At 37.1% G+C, this 20,135-nt stretch overlaps 1 protein-coding gene across 1 annotated transcript in view; it reads left to right on the top strand.

The window, feature by feature from the left end:
• anos1b (anosmin 1b) overlaps positions 1–20,135 on the top strand; it is a 109,427-nt gene that overhangs the window by 48,191 nt on the left and 41,101 nt on the right. The gene's annotated exons all lie outside the window — the stretch shown is intronic.

Here is a 20,135-nt window from a genome sequence, read left to right as displayed (position 1 = left end):
TTTGCTCTTATTCAAAATAAGGGGAACATAAACTCTATCTGGACATTAGCTAAACACAAACAGATGCTTTTTAGGTTTTATTCACTTAACTAGTGACCATTTCGGGGGATTGAACACATCTGGCGGCTGTCTCTGTTACCCTCTCTCCCTCCCTTCATTTTCCATGGACCTGTTTCACTGTTTGTCTTTCATCTCCTCTCTCCTTTTCAACTGACACTCACTTCTCCATCCACTCTAAACCCACCATCCCTCTCCCCTCGCTCCCATTTCCTTTCACCCGTTTCAGATTGTGGCTGTCATCCCCCTATTGTGGCAGGTTAAGCCATAAAACAGCGGGAGACCTGAGTGGAGGGCCGTGGTGTGATTAATTATAACAGAGATATGCAAGGAGCTCCTGTGCAAATTTTGCACACGTATAGGCTTAGATAGTCATTTATCTGTGCCCTGTTGTTACTGTACACGTGTTTTTGTGTTAAACAGTAACATTGTCAACCTTTGACCTCAGCCGCTTCTAGTGACCTGTCTTTCACAGACATAACTCATTGTGTCACCTTTAGGTTCACCAGTGACTGTTTGTCACTCATCACCTCTTTCTCTAATGCAGCGTGTTTGATTTCCATTTATTTATTACCTACAAGTGATATTTGAGGGTATAAGGTTTGCACCTCCTAAACCAAAAATATTTTCAGGTCAAATCATCTTCAACTGTCACCTTCTTCTTAGTTTCATAGGTGTTTTTTTTTAAAAACAAGAATAAAAAACAGATTTCTTGGGAGAAATATATCAAATCTAAAGCTGTTAGAAAGGTTATTAGAAAAGGGTATATTTTCAATTAATCAAATTTGCTGTTTATCAAGTTTTATTTTTTGAAAATGCATTTGTTTTCTTTTACCAATGCACTCTTTGAGTTTCTATGGTGCTGAATAATGTCAGCCTGCCGCTTGTTAACTCATAGCAGATAAACTTGCACATTATCCAACGCAACTAGCCTGGTTATCAAAGATTCCAAATAACAAGCACTAAATTACGCATAAAATTGTTTTATTTTATAGTACATGGAATAAGTGGGCAAACAAGGATTTCTGCACAAATGTTAAGAAGAATGTTAAGAACCGTTATTGTTCCACCCATTAAAATGAGCAGATAACGAGTTTTACTGGCAATTTGAGACTGAAAGAGAGATTAACTTTGTCGGAGGCAATAATGATAATTATTAAAATTAAAAGTAATAATAACACTAAATAATGATCATAATTTAAATGCGCATCTTTTCAGGCTCTTTAAAAAATGTTATTTTTTTTATAAACATTTCAGAATATTAAAGTTAATTGTGAAAGACTGTCTGTCATCCCACTGCTTACAATTGTGCGCACCTGCATAGATGTTTTTTCCTTATTATTTTCATTCTACGATTGAGAGTCCAAACATGTTTACATGTGAACAGATTGTCTGGCAATGTACCAATGACTCCTTTGTGATCACAATAACCACAGATTGTTACGGTTCTCCCCTTTCGGGAATCCCTTTGGCACCCTGAGTTTTTAGTTTTCAGTTATCAGTTGTTCTGTCTTGTTGATCTTTGGTTATTTTCTATTGTATTCAAACAGTCTTTAGTTATTCTCTGTTGCCCCCTTGTGCTTGTTTCCTTTCCTCTTGGCCTCCTTCTAGTTAGTTCCACTCACACCTGCTCCTTATTCAGCTCGTTAGTCCATCCTTTGTTTTGTTCCTCTTATATGCTCCACCTCTGCAGTCACTAAGTGCTGGTTCCTTGTTGTTAGTTGCTTCCTAATGTCTGGCTCCCCATGTGAGTTTTCCCGACGTTTTCTCTTTTTTTTGTTCTGTGTATTTTGCATTTTTTTTATTTTGGATATCAGCCTCAGTTGCCCTATTAAATCTACAAGAACTCTTCTCTGCTTCACTCATTTCTGCATTTGGGTCCTCAAGCAACCCCACCCGAATGTTGACAGATATGATTTTTTGTCAGTTTGTATTTCACTTTCAGAAGTGCTAAAATGAAACATTTAATTTTAAAAACTTTGGCTGCAGTTGAGTTTTAGATTTGGAAAATTGCTTTGCATCCAGTATTTCTGTATGTTCTTCCACTGAATGAATAAATAACAGCTCTTTGAAATCTGTTCTGAAGCATATTTCTTCAAGCTTAAAAAATGCTTGAAAGCATTAAAAAAAGTTTTTTTTTCAAATGGCATCCTATCAACCTTTAATCCACAGTAACATTTGCTTTAGATTGCTAAAAAAAAGCCATTTAAATTAAAAGTTGCACTAGACATGGAGAGGTGTAGGTTGATGGGGCTAACAGAACAACTTTTGATCATGATTTGCTATAAAATGTTAAGAACACCTTCAACATGTATGAAGCAGGCAGCTCTGACCTTCAGAACACCTTTTGAGACACATCTTACATAACTGGAAACATGAATACAAACTGTGTGTTCTTCAAACACACCTAACATGGCCTCGTCCGAGTTTTCTCCAGACTTTCTCAAGGTGTTTCAGGATTTCATCTGGACTTTGCTCCATTTTTGCCCAGTCTTTATATCTTACTATCACAGCTCAGTGTATATGGATTGATTTTCATTTCTTTTTCTGTTAAATGGACTGAACTATTTATTGCTGGTCTAGTTCTACTGACCAAGTACCTGAAAAACCTTACACTAGAGCAGGGTTGAGCAATTCCAGTACCTGGGGGCCGGTATCCGACATGTCCTTCGTCCAACACACCTGAATAAGTAATTCGACGATTAAGAGGAACTCTGGAGCAATTGACAGCATACTGAGGAGGTCACTCAGCCATTTCATTCAGGTGTGTTGGACCAAGGACGTACAGGTGCTGGTCATAAAATTAGAATATCATGAAAAAGTAGATTGATTTCAGTAATTCCATTTAAAAAGTGAAACTTGTATATTATATTCATACATTACATACAAACTCATATATTTCAGATGTTTATTTTGTTTAATTTTGATGATTACAAATGACAACAAATGAAAATCTCAAATTCATCATATCAGAAAATTAGAATATTGTGAAAAGGTTCAAAATTGATGGCCCCTGGTGCCACACTCTAATCAGCTAATTAACTCAAACCACCTGCAAAAGCCTTTAAATGGTCTTTCAGTCTAGTTCTATAGGCTACACAATCATGGGGAAGACTGCTGACTTGACAGTTGTCCAAAAGACGACCATCGACACCTTGCACAAGGAGGGCAAGACACAAAAGGTCATCGCTAAAGAGGCTGGCTGTTCACAGAGCTCAGTGTCCAAGCACATTAATAGAGAGGCGAAGGGAAGGAAAAGATGTGGTCGAAAAAAGTGTACAAGCAAGAGAGATAACCGCACCCTGGAGAGGATTGTGAAACAAAACCCCTTCAAAAATGTGGGGGAGATTCACAAAGAGTGGACTGCAGCTGGAGTGAGTGCTTCAAGAACCACCACACACAGACGTATGAAAGACATGGGTTTCTGCTGTCGCATTCCTTGTGTCAAGCCACTCTTGAACCACAGACAGCGTCAGAAGCGTCTTGCCTGGGCTAAAGAGAAACAGGACTGGACTGCTGGTGAGTGGTCCAAAGTCATGTTCTCTGATGAAAGTAAATTTTGCATTTCCTTTGGAAATCAAGGTCCCAGAGTCTGGAGGAAAAGAAGAGAGGCACTTCATCCACGTTGCTTGAAGTCCAGTGTAAAGTTTCCACAGTCAGTGATGGTTTGGGGTGCCATGTCATCTGCTGGTGTTGGTCCATTGTGTTTTCTGAGGTCCAGGGTCAACGCAGCCACATACCAGGAAGTTTTAGAGCACTTCATGCTTCCTGCAGCTGACCAACTTTTTGGAGATGCAGATTTCATTTTCCAACAGGACTTGGCACCTGCACACAGTGCCAAAGCTACCAGTACCTGGTTGAAGGACCATGGTATCCCTGTTCTTAATTGGCCAGCAAACTCTCCTGACCTTAACCCCATAGAAAATCTATGGGGTATTGTGAAGAAGAAGATGCAATACACCAGACCCAACAATTCAGAAGAGCTAAAAGCCCCTATTAGAGCAACCTGGGCTATCATAACACCTGAGCAGTGCCACAGACTGATCGACTCCATGCCACGCCGCATTGCTGCAGTAATACAGGCCAAAGGAGGCCCAACTAAATACTGAGTGCTGTACATGCTCATACTTTTCATGTTCATACTTTTCAGTTGGCCAACATTTCTATAAATCCTTTGTTTTTATTGGTCTTCAGTAATATTCTAATTTTCTGATATGATGAATTTGAGATTTTCATTTGTTGTCATTTGTAATCATCAAAATTAAACAAAATAAACATCTGAAATATATGAGTTTGTATGTAATGTATGAATATAATATACAAGTTTCACTTTTTAAATGGAATTACTGAAATCAATCTACTTTTTCATGATATTCTAATTTTATGACCAGCACCTGTATCTAAAAGTTGCAGGATACCTGCACTCATAAACTGTAATTGCCCAACCCTGCAGTAGAGTTTTAATGACAGACATTCACACACCCATATGAAGATCAAGGGGCAACTTGGGGTCAAGTGTCCTTTTCCAGGGATACATTGACATGTGAAAGAAGGAAGCTGGAACTGAACCAACAACTTCCAGATTATTGATTATATTTTGAACTTTTTTTAATGAGGTTCTGCAAAGTTATCATCAGTAAAAGTGCCCCTAGCCTCACTGAAAGTTGTCATGCAAGTTGAAATCAAGTGAAAAGATATCCTGGAGGAAACAAACAGCTAGACAGATATAGGCAGTCTATTTAAAGTAGCTCTTCCATTATAAAGACAGCTGAATCCGCTCTTTATGCAGATCTTAAGGTAGAAACCTACAGTTTCACAACCCACTGTTAGTTACTGTTTGCTTCAACTTATCTTTATTTTAATAATACGTCAGCTTGGCTGAGAGGAAATAACCTGCACTTCTAAACCTGCTTTGCTGTTGCAGGTTTTGACAGATTTCACTGCAGAAATTATCTTTTTGCTAAGTTTTATGTTAGGTTTGTAAAATGGGTTATTTTATTGTATTTTATTATATTTATTATATTTTATCATTATATATAAAAAAAAGCCTGAAATTTGAGTACTGTAAATTTACAGTGGTATGTTTATATTACTGTTTTTATATATTTTTTACTATTTTTAAAGGCTGCACTTTAAAAAAAAAATAAAAATGAAATTGTCTAGAGAGCTGTTCTAAACAAAATTTTACACTTGTGTAAACAAAATGACAAATAACTCTGTCTAAATCTTACTACATATTCTTAAATTTAGTTCAATAATTCTGAAGGATGAAAATAAGCCGGAACGGTCTGGTACTTTGTTCCAGTAAAAGATTTATGTTTCCGGGGAAACCTGCTGTCTGTTGTTTTGTGCCACCAACTTCAACGTACAGTTACCAATCTGAGAGCTTGGTGAGACAGATGTGCAATGTTCAACACTTATTCAACATGTGTCTAATGCACGCTCAACTCTGACAAATTGCTTCACCCCCTGTGATTATGCAGAAATCCGTCTTTTTGCACACCACATGCTTAGCTACATGTCTGTGCTTGAGGTCCATCCTGATGGTTCACCCAGCAATTCAGTGCATGTCCGTCTCTACCTTCACTATTTAATTAACTTTATGTTGCTAATTACCACATTCTAAGTGTAAAAAAATGCTCTTCTTGAGCTATCAGGGATTTATTTCTTCCAGTTGACAAGAGGTAAGTCAAAACTTTCTTTAATTTCTGCCAAAGTAACCCCTAAATTATATCCAGAATAAATATTTTGTAGCTGACTGTTTCATTTTTGGATAAACACTCATGAAAAGGCAGATAGATCTTTTCTTTTTTTAACATTTCTCTCTCATAATTTCTGCTTCATTCTATTCAAATAAGATGCATATGTTTCCTTGTGTTGTCATAAAAACATTTTCTCTGTTTCTTTTGAATATTTCAACATTTTAGTTCACATTTTTCTTAAATTAAAATTTGTATTGTCATGGCATTAAAAGGCAACTTTGGAGTTTATCTGTGTAATTTGTTATATAAGAAACTTATGCAGTGATTAAAAAAATGTATTAGATGTTATGGTTGAAATTGTTAAATCTGAATCTATACAAAAGTGTATTTAAACTGGGGATAAGTTTCTGGGAAACAGCACATTTTGGGGACCGACTCCTTGTGGGGCCCAATTCTTGTACCCCAAAGAGGGGGAATGGCTTTTTTGGGTCAGGGGTCAAGTTTAAGACTAAAGTGGGAAATGATTTTAGGTTGGGGTTAGTGTTAGATGTTAAACCATAACTGTTAGGGTAACGGTCACAAAATGCTATAGAAATTAATGGAAGCCAATGGAAAGGCTCAGCATAGATAGATAAGTTGGGTCGTGTATGTTTTATATAGATATATAGGTTGTATTGGTCAAAATCTCAAATAAGGAATAAATATTTTAAAATGCCTGCAGGTTGTAGTAAAAAATATAAGCCAATTAACCTTTTCTAAATAATACCAGCAAGATTTGATATCTATTTTCACCCCTTATGATTTTTAGGACAGATGTTTCATGATGAACAGAGAACAAATTGCTCTGACAAAATGGTCAGGTGCTCGCTCACAGCTGACAGAAAAAACCTTTATAAGAAATACAAAAAGAAGCAGTTTATTTGGAAAAATACATAAGAAAATATTAATCAAACCTAAAATTTTTTCAGACAAACACTCTCGTTTGTTTCATTAGAACATGGTAAATTATTGTTACAGTATGACTGTTGGTCTGATTATCTGATTATTATGCACAGCTTTAGGCATGGTCCTTCTTAAAGTATAATCCTCTACTTTGTGCTCTCCCACTTCATGCCTCTTTGCAGAATCACAGGCCAATAACCAAATAATAAAAGTTATTTCACACTAACAATTCTTTAAAACGGAAAAGAAAAACAGATCCTTGTTTACCTCCAACATTAAACCTTAACTGATGCTGAGGATCATGCTGCAAGGTTTGAAGAATAGCATCAATACTTTTTTCTCTTTCTGGGAATATGAGAATTGTGCAATGCATGATACTGGTGGATAATGTTTCTGTTGTGAAATGCTGTTTTGATCTTCAGTGAAGGCAACCAAATCTAAAACAACTTTCCCCAAGGGAGCTATAAAGTGTATCAGATTGCTCGGTTTGGACAGCTCAGAGGAAAAAAAAGGACACATGATGGATGCTGAGTCAGTTTATTGTTGCTTTGCTATCGATTATTAACTGTCCAGCTCAGATGTTGCATATTGTGTTAGACCTGTTGCCCCCGCGACCCGATTCCTGATAAGTGGGAAATAATGGATCAATGGACGGAAAAATATAATTACCCGGTAAAAAAATATTTATAACCTACTCCCTATTTGACTTTTTTTTATGACTTTAGCTCCGTTAGGTAGTGGCTAGCTATTGATTGCATTCCTGAAACAAAAAAAGTATTATGTCACTCCATTAGTAATTATAACAAACCTTCTTAATGTCCTTTAAAAAGTTTCCTGACCTGCAGAAATGGGTGGGTTTTTAAAATATAATCAAACAACTTAGAACAAAGTAATTTCTTTTAAAACTGTTATGCAATTAATGTTTGTTCCCTCTTGCCTTTTACAAATGTATTAAAAAATTAAAACATTATATAGTTGGATCACTAGAAAAATAGTTTACAAACACTAAAGTTATATCTGAAAACATGTATTTTAGTGGATTTTCTTTTAGGAGCAATTTGTCTTCACTGCAAAATTGATCTCATAGAGTTGAGATTGATCCCATAGAGTGACCTCATCTGTTGCACAGAGGGATAAGTTGTGAAGTAAAATGGATTGAGTGATTTCCTCAGCGTGACAGCTTAGCCGTCTCTGTAATGCGTCATAGAGAAGATGAGATGGCCAGGAACCCAGGAGGCAGCAGACCTGCTGACACAACCCCTGAACAACTTCTCATACGGCAGACGAGGGTGGGTGGTGTTGAAGGTACTGGGAAAATGAAACGAAAAGGTCCTCACATTACCACATCTGTTATCCAGGTGAGACTGAAAACAATGCAGGGAAACATCTACCCCCACAGGGGTAAGCTCAGGCTTCACCTGTGATCCAAGGTGGGTCAGGGATCTTCGGCACAAAAGCTCTCTATGTCAAGTCTCTGAGGCTTTATAGGACTTTTAAGTACTTAAGTTATCTTACCTTTCATAAATTTAGATTTAAGTTTGTACGTTCCCAGAAAACTTAATCAAAATAGATACTGTATATCATAATGTACGAATCTTAAACTTCAGTTTCGGATCTAAATCTCCTAAGAATATTAATGCCACTTGAAGTTGTTCACACTATCTACAACCTCACTGGAAAAAATAGAAATCTAGAAAAGTCATTTTTTTCCTTAAAATAAGTGCATTTGCTCTTGGATTGAGGAGGTAAAAGAGTAATTTTGCCAAAGGAACAAGACTATTTACATTTAAAATAGGAAAACACAATTGCATCGTCTTATTTCAAGTGCATATTATCTAATTATCTTATTTTAAGAGTAAAAATACTAATTCCATTGGCAAACTATCTCATTAACCTACTCAAATTAAGGGTAAATATACTTAATTTAAGATATTTTTACTTATTTCTAGATCGTTTTTCTAGTGCTTTAATTAATTTCACCGTTTTTTTTTTAAGTTTTTTTTTTTAGATTAACCAACACAAAGTAAAACATCACATTGAGAATGAAAGAAATCTGTTTTTTCATTTTTGCAAATAAAAACTGAGCTGTGAGAATGTGAAAATGACTCCCGTTTAGTTACCTCCATATATGGTATAATACAAAGCAGCCAGATGCCTAGAGAGCCCCCCCTGTTTTATAGATAGAATACACTTCACCAGAATTTCTCCATTGTGGGACAATGAAGGGATTTTCTATTCTATTGTTTTTGGTTTATTCCCTGTAGACAAACATCTATTTATCCAAGGCATTCAGAGGTTAAAAAATAACATTATTGAACGAACGGCATCAAGATCACTAAATCACTAAGACTAATAAAGCTCCGAAGGGGTTTAAAAAGTTGGGTTATTGAACAATAAAACAACATCTCCAGATTTACCATTTCAAAGAAAACTATTCATCTAAAAATATACAAGGTACGACAGAACTGCAAACATACCAAAGATGTGTCTACCCAAACCGACTAAGCCAGGCAGGGAGATCATCAATCAGGGAAGCAGCCAAGAGCTGTGCAGTTCAGCAGAGGCTGGAGAGGTAAGAGGGGTAGGAAGGAAAAGTCTGTTGAAAGGACATTAGCTTAGAAATCTAAAAATCTTGTGTGGAAAAGGATCTATAATAAAGAAAAAAAACTGTTGAAAGAAAGTCACATTTAAAGTTTGGCACAACCCATGCAGCAATACAGCAACAAAAAGCTAACTGCACATAGGCCTGAACACAATGCCACCAAAGAAACACATGGTGGTGGCAGCATTATGGTGCGGGATTCTCTTTTTCTTTCAATAGAAAGAAAGATTTTTCTTTCAATAGAAATACTCAAACTCTAACTGAGCTTAATGTATAATATAAAGAAATACTAACCCAGTACTTCTTGGAGCAAAAGACACCTTGAGGAAACATTGGTTGGTTGGACACGAAATAAGGTCACAGGAACCATCTGTCCTTTAGGATTATGTATGTTTTTATTTTGTCTATCTATGAGAATGATCAAGAATGATCCATAATGTGCAGTTTAGCAAGATAATTTTCAGAATCATCACGACGAAGCCCCAGAGGTGTATAGAGGGTCATAAAGGTCAAAATTAAAAAAAAAAAAAATAAAATTAAAAAAATATATAATGAACTATTTAATAAGTAAAGCATGAAATGTCCTATTAACTGTGCAATTTTAGTGCAATTATTTAATAAATAGGTTTTTTGGCCACACTAAAAAAAAAAAGAAATACAAAAAAGTATATATTAAAAAATGTATTAAAAAAGTAGAAATTAAATCAGCTGCTGTTCATTAACCCTTAGGAATGTCTAGCCTGCCATATATTACATTAAATGCCTATAAACATGAAATTAAATTGAGTAAATTAATGTTATTGAAAACACTAATTTAAAAATGAATATGATTTTTGGGCTCTCTATGTATTAATTTCAATTTCATATGTTGCAATAATTATATATATTTGTAGCCTTGGAGTCACTGGTCTATCAAAATGTAATTCCAATACATTTCTATGACATTTATGCAGAGGTGGGTAGAGCACAGAAAACTGTACTTCATCACTCAAAAAATAAAAAGAAGGCAGAAGAAGAAGAAGTTTACAGAAGTGCTGAGTACAGATCTTCTTGCTAATTAAGATCATAAGATTTTATTGTCTAGAAATTATAAAAAGTTGTAAAAAATATAAAGTTATATGCAAACGCTTGTGCTTCAAGAAGTTAGATTAATGTTATTGTATAATTATAAAACGTTATGTAACAACAAACAGTGATGACTCAATAACGGTTTTAGGTGAAAAAACACTTCAGAATATAATTCTGATATTTTTATGATGTATTGAAATCAATACAGAGTGTTTTTATGTATCATAAAAAAACGATTAAGCTTGATAGAAAAAATAAATCTCACTTAAACCGTAGATGTTTCTCTTGTTCTTTTCTGAGAGAGGTTATTTACAATGAGTAGAGTAGACAGAACTTGAACTCAAGTAGCGAAGCTTCATGCAAGATCTATAAGTACAAAGCAGTTAAAATACTGCAAAAGTAAATATTTTTCAAAAAGTTACTCAAGTAAATTCTTTTTTTTTAAATTTAATTTTATTTATTTGAATTAGGGCAATGCACATTCATCAACATGTCAGCATAAAGCATCAATTTAAATATGCCAGAATTAGCACAAAAGCTAATTTGCATCCGCTGTCTGTAACTGTAATGTAACCGGTTACTATCCACCTCTGCGTTTGTGGCTTTAAAACTAGGGGATACGGAGAAAAAAAAAGTTTTGGAAAGTGATGTATAAATTGAGACTTGTATGACTCAGGAAAATCTTGAATGGTGCCACAGTTGCTGAAAATTGTAATAACAATATTGATTGTGATTAACCTCATTTTCCCAGATCTACTCCATTTCCATTACACAAGTTCCACCACCCCTGTTCATGAGCTCTAGGATCCCAAAGCATAAATAAGTCACACAACATATATCCTACAAAATATGTCCCCATAGCAGCCTTGCATGATTATATATATCATGTAACTTCAGTATTTTCTGTCCTTGTATCAAAATAATCACGCAGAAGTAAATTGTCATTTAAAAAAAAGCATAGAAATACTTGTTAGCAAGAGTAATGAAGCTTTATATCTCTTTAAAAAGCCCATATGTGGGTCGTTGCACATAGGTAAAACATAATAATCTTTGTTTTAAGATGAACTATAAAGTACTCATTACTTCAGCCTTTGCAGATACTTTTTGCAGGGATTTCCTGTGAATACTGTAGTTGCTGTAAATGTGGAAACTCCTGTATTGAAGATACTAGAGCCAACTATGATCAGGTGTTGACAGGGTATTCTGATTTTAAAAATGAAGCAGATAAAGAGTTTCCTCTAAAACCCTGCCTAGAAGATCAAGTGAGAACTTTTGATTCAAACAATTTCATTTTGAAGTTTAAGCACCGAAAGTGTCTGAATAAGACTTGTTCAGATTATATTGCATACTGCATACATATTCTGCAACATAGATTGTTGACTGTTTAATTTCATTAGTTATCCCACATAGCTGAGCAAATAGGAAATTTTTCTATCATTTGTTAAATCATGTTTCTTCTTCTGGAATTGGTGGGAGGGAATGGACTGGAGAGATGATTGAAGCCAGGCGCAGCAGGAAGCTGAGGGAGACAGACAGGCATGGAGGGAAAGGGGGCGGGGGAGAGAAGGTTCAGGGTGAAACCACAGTTTTTATATGCTGTCTGGTTTTAATTTGGTGAGAGACATCACTCACCAGTTCACTGAGGTGGCAAACCAGATGAGTGTACTCTGGGAGTGAGTGCTCTGCTGGCTTATACTATAAGATCATCTGCTGGAAATTCACTAACTGCGTGACACTTTATTCATTCTCATCATTAGGGCCATTTTTTATTCATTTCTTTCATGTTTTGCTGTTTTTGGGGGGAAATTGTTCTGGGAAAAGCTCACGTTCATTTTCCGGAACAGAACTGAAGGGTTGTTCATTTACACATTTTATTTTTTGAGCCAATTTGATCAGTCAGTTGGAATTTATCTTCAATGGGCCTTGCAGAAGTTGTCATACTCTTGAACATATTTCAATTTTTTTTTTCTTAAATAAAATCAAAAGCTCTGATGTATTTTAACAGAGTTTTATTAATAAAAGTTATAGAATTTTAGAAAGGAGTGGTGGCCTAATAGAGAGCAGGGCCTTTGCATGGTTTAAAGGGTTTGAAAATCAGACCATCACCTGTACCCCCTGAGCAAGACCCATAACTGCAGTACTCCCCTGGGTACCACATAAATTAGGGAATGACCAAATCACCCATGAACAATTCATTTAAGAGATTTTAAAAATACATGTGTTTTGTCACCAAAGTCTTGCTGCCTGTGTTCTCACTAGAACTAAGAATGTAGAGCACATGAAACCAGTGTTCTGTCAGATGTGCATACCCTGTCAGACCCAAAGTCAATACTCATTTATCATTTTAGTTTATCCCTTTAGTTTTGTACAAAAAATTAACTTTAAACTACCTTAACGGGCATGTATTCCTTTAGTCCAATACAAAAATACCCCCAATTTAATTGCTTACTTTTTGGTGTTTTTTGAAGCGTATAGCCTCAAAAATAGCTTCAATAGGCGTATATATATATATTTTTTTTGTACATGACTAAAGGGATACACGCCTGTTGAGGTAGTTTAAAGTCTATTTCTGTACAAAACTAAAGAGATAAACACAAATCTGACATCTTGCACATCCGTATTGACTATAGGTATGCTTGTCTGACGAGGTATGCTCATCTGACAGAAAGAATAGACCCTAAAACTTTCTGTTAGTCCAGAAATCATTGAATGGATCATCTGGATAAACAGATTTGCAGTCAGTGGGTCAACCTACCAGACCACTCAGGTGTTCTAGTTCTTGAATCTTTGGGATTCCCATGATTCGATTTAGAAATGATTCTTAGGGAATTTTTCCAGATTCTTTTAAATCCAAACGATTCGATTCAGAAACGATTTCAGTCTGCTGGCATGAAAGAAGAGTACATTTATAAAGACTTTATAATTGTAATGTTTTATTTACCTATTGCAATAATGTAAACACCGAAAGGTACATTTTACCAACAACTCTGGGTGATGTCTTTCGAGATGAGAACGGGGATTTGAAGTACTCCTGAAATACTTAACTTTACCGTTGCAATCTCTGCAAATCGCATGAGTCATGTCAAGCCCTTTCTTACCCGGGCCGGGTTGAAGGTAAAAATGCAAAGTGTTTCCAAATGGTTGCTTTTAAAGACCGCAGAGGCGGTTGAATTTCTTTTTCTTCGTCCTCCGTACTTTAGCGGCAACAAACACAGTAGCTCACACAACACTATACACCACTCTGTTGCCTGCTAGGCTAACGCTTGCATGCCTTTGCATAGCTCACGCTGCTCATTGGTTTCGCCAAACACTACGGTGCCTGATAAGGCACATCTGCATCCACAAAAAATAAATAAATCATTTTTAAAGAAAATGAGATTCGATTCTGAATCTTTAAATGTTAGAAACGCGATTTGAGCTCAAATCGATTTTTTTCTTCACCCCTAGTTCCAGCCTACAGTGTCCACCCGGAACTAGAACCAAACATGGAGAAGCAGCATTTAGCTCCTCTGCTCCACTGATCTGGAACAAACTCCCAGAAGACTGTAAAAGTGCAGAAAGTCTGAGTTCTTCAAGTCAAAGTTTAAAACCCATTTGTTTAAAGCTGCCTTTGACTGTTCAAGTTAAACTATTAACTGATGTATTATTATAAGGTTGTGCTCCAATTGTTTTGTGTTTTACCCAAGTTTTTTTTTTATTTGCTTTTATTTTACTTTTATTTTCTTCTATGTGATCTAATTCATGCAAAGCACTTTGAACTCTTCATGTACTCAGTTGTGCTATACAAATAAACTTGCCTTGCCATGCCTTCAATCTCTCTACAAATAAAATAAACTGCAACCAATAGACTACTTAGGCGACCTCATTATTATATAGGATTGACACTATAGAATTAACACTACTAAATGAGAAAGTAAAAAAAAGATCCTTTAAAGTAATCACAGTTGGGGCTGGGTACCGAACTTCGGTTCTTTTATGGTACCGACCGATATGCTTCGGTTTTACAGAGTATCGAAACATGCCTCGTCTTTCGGTGCCAAGTTTCGGTGATTGGCTGTAACACTTAACGTGATTGCGTCATCCAGGAAAAATACACAGGTGGTCACGCCTACAGCCAGGGTTCATGTGTATCTGTTCTGAACTGGTTGCAGCGTCGTGGAACCCCTTTAAAATGCCCCCCAGGTCAAAAGTGCGGCTTCACTTTATTAAGACTGATGCCAATAGTGCGCAATGCAATACATCGTGCACAGAAACAATTTAAGAGCAGAAAGTTGCTCGGTGTTTGACTGCAAGAAGAGCGGACTGCAGCCGGCGCGACCATCCTCCTCTCAGCAGCCCGTGGGCAGCGCAAAGCCAGAGCGGAGTGAATCATGCTGCTTTCAAACTGGACGCAGCAGAAGCAGCAAAATCACGTCTGCTGCTTCCTTTTTTACTGCTTGTACCAGCTTCTGACGCGCGGCTGAAGAAGCTTTGCTGCTCTGGCTGCGCGGTCGAAAAGTGGGTCTGACGCGCGCTAGGCGGAGCTACTCTATCCTTTATTTGCCTTGCAGCTATATTTGCTTAACCTGACAACAGCCAGATGCATGTCTCGCCAGACATGCATCTGGCTGTTGTCAGGTTAATATTTGCTGTGATCAGTGGGAATAAAGTAGTTTTATTATGTTTTTAAGTGGGAAAATCCACCTGAAAACTTAATCAGGGCAGTCAGTTCATCCTGCCTTCCAATATTTCTGTCGGAGCCGCTCAGACCCCCACATCCCAGCGGTGCGCTGTCAGTAGGATCCCATTCAACGGGCTTGTTTGTCAGACATGGTAATTTTTCTAAAGGAAAACTGCTAAGTAAAAAGGTCCTCACAATGTAACAGTGAATATTAGAGCATTTTTTTTTTATGTAAGAGGAAAAATGTAAATGGAAAAATCAGAGCTTAAAATAAAACTCTTTGTTTTGTACTTTTTTTATGTTGAGTAATTTTCTTTTTATTCGAATTGATATTATAAAACTGGTATCGAAAAAAGTATCGTTCAGGAACCGGTATCGAAATGAAGGTATCGGTATTGGTACCGGAACCGAAAATTTTTGAACAATACCCAGCCCTAATCACAGCCAATAATTGGAATAATTAATATTACAATTAATAAAATATCACTTAATGCATTTTAAAGGGAGATTGAGTAAGATATATCTAGTTGTGCAATAAATGACTCACAAGCGACCGAGCCTCTCCGTCAACCCTGTGAGACCTGCTAAGGAAGGTGCAGAGTGACACTTAACTCTTTCTGAATGGAGGGGACAAATCAATCTCTGTAGACTTTGTCAAAGCAGCTAAAAAAAACAAAAACAAATTGCAGTTGATACCTGTTGCCTGTCCTCTACTTTTTCCCTTTTTCCATCTGGATCTCCGCTCTTTTTCGCCCTCATGTCCCTCTGTTGTCGCACAAACTTGCCCCCACTGCCTCAGCCGTATCTCACAGCTAGTTTCTGATTGTTGTGGCGTGGAATAACATAGCACAGACCACGCTTCAATATTGGGCATAAATCAAAAATTACTTGGACAAGCTCACTATGACACACTGCTGCTGGAGAATAACCAGCCCTTAAGGATAATTGAAAGAAGCCAATTAACCTAACAGTCATGTTTTTGGACTGTGGGAGGAAGCCATAGTACCCAGAGAGAACCCACGCATGCTCAGGGAGAACATGCAAACTCCATGCAGAGACCTTCTAGCTGCAAGGCAGCAGTGCTACCCACTGTGCCACTGAGCAGCCCCATTATTAGATATGCATTCATGAAATCAATGCTTGATTTTTTCTTATAAAAGGTCACATCTCTCACACATTATCACCTTAACATTTTTTATCAACATAGGGCAGATTAAACCATTCCTATGATAGATTAATATCAACAAAATGAAAAACTTAGATTTAAATGTCTTTGTCTAAATTTTAAAAAACATTTATGGATGTGAATCTTAAATTGACTCATAAATGACCTAAATTATTTGACCTTTAGCATTGGTAATGATTATGAGGCAGCATGGGTAGTCATGCTGTATTCCTTTACTTTGGAGCTCAGACCTAGGAAATTGGAGTGCCGGGATCTTGGAGGGGACGGCGTTCCAGTTTCCCGCTTGTGGAAGTACAATATGAAAACTATGGCCACTGTTACAAACATAATAAAAGCAAAACATTTTCAACTTGTTATTTTTTGTTCACATAAACAAAGTCAAGAAAACTTGTTTTATAAACACAAAAAATTACAACGTGTCACCGTGCGGAAGTTTAACTATTGTTGATGCAGCTGTCATCTTGAATGTGGAAATTGGTGCTTTCCCCGACTTGTAAATACAACTTCCAGGAACGTTCCAGGTTAAATTTACTAATTGGAGGTCCTAAATTCCAACTTAATGGCTATATTATCTTACAGATTATAGTTATATGTTTTGTACCATAGGATGAATTGACCATGGTTCTCCAGCACTAAAATGGTGGTATCGGTATCGGTGAGTACCAACAAATAGGGCACCGATACCATTTTGAGAGACAAAAGTTTATTCAACTATTGTCATTCATTCCAGGTAGGCAATATAAAGTTCTACTGAATTAACTTTGTATTTGTTAGGTTTATTCTTTTATACATCATGTGCATTGTTACTTTGTTAGCCAGATAGAGAGAGTAGATGGCCTTCCTTCACATTGTGGATGTCACTTTGTGTAAGTGGGTTGTCTAAATAGGACAGCCTTCTTGTCTTTTAAAGATACACAGGATATGGGCACATCTTGGAGCCGGACTGATAGAGGAGATGTATCTGTAATCTTGGGCATAGAGGCAAGATGCATACAGGTCAGGGCATGGATGGCGTGTCAGTTTCTGATACGGACAGCTAAACATCCACATTATCCAACACATAGACTCATGAGCTATAAGAAGGAGAAGAAGACCTTGTTCGGGACTCAATCTTTGCCGGACACTCGCGGACGTGATTTTTGAGCCCACAGCTGTGCAAACTCCAAGCATTTTTCTCTGTCCTGTAACGACCTGATCTGGAATAAACTCTGTTACTTTTTTACTCCTGTTGTTATACTCCTTTTTTATATGGTTTTACCCAGTTTGAGTTAAGAGTATTAAGTAACTTGCTCCCAGGAAAAGGAAGGAATGTCACGAGGCGCAAGTGCCTTCAACGGGATATAACTTCCTCATTTTAACATATTAGTCTTTTTCCTGCTTCACAAAGGTAGGCAGCAGCTTGACAAAGCTCTGATGGCAATTATTTTACATCCAAGGTGTATGCAGTTCTTCATATATACACGCACACATCAATTTCAAACAGATGGTATCGGTATCAGCCAATGCTGCACAGCCATGTATCGGATATCCGTATTGGGGCCAAAAAATGGCATCGGTGCAACACTGATATTTATTAACAAAGATATATAAAAAGTAATTTCATAGTTATCTCAAAAGCAACTGTGAAGGATCTGTAGGGGTTTAGCACTACATTAATTTGTCCCAAAAATAGCTTTGTCGGTTCAGTATGCAGGTGTACCAAACAAAAGCATCATTTTCAGTTCCTTGTCATGTGAAGAAATATGTGAAACTAAGTGAGCAATGCAATGTTCAGTGGTGCAACTATAAAATGGAAGACAAAAAAGAGACAAAGGCTACATTCACACTGAAGGTCTTTATGCTAAATTCCGATTTTTTGTGTGAAATCCGATTCTTTTGCCTGGTTGTTCAGATTTCAAAATATATGCGACTTCTGTGTGAACAGCATTCACGCAACTTAAGTGTGCTGAATGCGCAGTAGAGGACGCAATGACATCACAAGCAGGCATGCTCTGTGTTTAATGAAGCAAACATGAATGGTAGTGCTGGAGCGCATTTTGCAATCTTTAATTTCATTCCCAGCCTTAGCCATTGCATTAACAACACAATCTTTTCACAAACATTGAAAAATAAGGCTGCTCACTGCATTATTGTCCACCCAATGATTGTTTTTTTTCTGTGTAGCAAAGCACAGAATAATGACCTTTGTCTAGTAGTAATAACGTTCAGGTCTGATGAATGCGACCTAGCTGTTCGATTTAGGACCACATAGCCAAGTGGGCTGGATCGCATTGGAAAAAATTTAATCTTCGTTGTTTAGACTGTTATAAATAGAGGTCGCATATTGGCAAAAAAAATCCTGCTGTGTGAACATTGCCAGAGAAGATTAACAGCTATAACTTAATGCTATGTGGGGACATTCTACTTTCATTAAAGGGGTCATAGAAAGATTATATAGGGTATTTGGTGCTGGTCCTTAAGGTGTCTGAATAGGGTGTGTAGCAGTTGTTGGGCTGAAAATGGCATATTTGCTGTACTATGCACCCTAATGCAAGCCTGGTTAAAACCCCTAGAATGAAATGACAGGTTTTCTTCCTTTTATGGTATGAATATTTAGATGAGCTATGCACTGATTGGTTGGTTTACAACGAGCAAAGCTGCTGAGCAAAGATGCATCATACAAACAAGCACTCATTCACTGAAACATTGAAATTGTTGATAATGTAGGGTGACCAAATGTCCTACTTTTCATACCTAAAAAAATGTCTGGGGGGAATTTCAAAAATCGTCCGGGATTTAGGTCGACTACAGGGCAGCACGCAGTCCAAACGCACCGGGCAGTCGAACCGAGTTTTCAGCTCTGGGGCTGGTCTGGGAACCCTGGCGGACGGGGGCAGGGAGCCAGCTGGGGATGGAGAGACCAAACCTGACCTGCTGACGGTAGCCTGGACACTGGCGGCCCCGTGCTTCCCCCCGCCCTGCCTTGCCGGCCCCCAGCCCCCCTCCTCCGGCTGAGGATGGGCGGCTCATGGCTGTCTGCTGAGGTCCGGTCCAGTCAGTGGCCCAGCAGTCGACACCTCATATACTTATAATACTTGGCTTTACGTCAGCCTTTTACAACAGCAATAAGGTACCTGAAGTACTAACTCTCTATAGGCTGAACTCAACTACTCTCCAAACAATCTTGCGTTGAATGTAAACATCACAGATATCCCCCCAAAAAATCAGCGGACATTCAGGTTCCGCTACCTGCAGCATTCAGCATTCTTTATCAAAATCAAAGTGTGAGATAAGAGTTGATTTGCTTCAAAATCTGGGCTGCTACATTAAAGTACATCTCGGAGAGATGGTGATTTTAAATTTTCTTTTATTAGGTATGAGCAAAGCCTGATTAAAAATATCTGACAGCAAAATTGACCATTGGTTATAATATAGTGTATATCTATCCATCCACTGATTGCTGTTGCTGTTTATACTATTCCGTACATTGAACAAAACCCAACCATATTTCCAGTCAGGGCAGGACTTTCCACATGTTTTAGTTTTAAAACATAATATAAACCAAATTAATGTCTGAGATTGAGGAATATTCTTTCTTTCCTACATTTCTTCATTACAAAATCAGCAGATATTAAAAATATGTAAAGTTCATTTAAAGTGATACAGCTTCTATTGTTTTTAGGCAGCTTATTCTGTGGTCTTTTTACTAATTTCAACATAACACCTGATACATAGTTTAGTACTTACATTGAAAGTAATTTTCTTACAAAATAAATAAATACAACGTAGGAACTACTAAAACTAGCTAAATTGTCCTGATGGGATTCAAGGACCTCCTCAGCTCCCCATCTGCTGCTGTCATTTCGTTAGATCTTTTGCTATATCAGTTTGATTATGATAATAGCTGATTTTATATGACAAATTACTAAACAATATGTC

Source organism: Cyprinodon tularosa, unplaced genomic scaffold (assembly GCF_016077235.1).
Source record: "Cyprinodon tularosa strain WSP-4 unplaced genomic scaffold, ASM1607723v1 ctg30, whole genome shotgun sequence".
In the NCBI taxonomy this organism is placed as follows: Eukaryota; Metazoa; Chordata; class Actinopteri; order Cyprinodontiformes; family Cyprinodontidae; genus Cyprinodon; species Cyprinodon tularosa.
The sequence above is the reverse complement of the archived record's forward strand: the minus strand, read 5'-3'. Positions and strand labels throughout refer to the sequence as shown.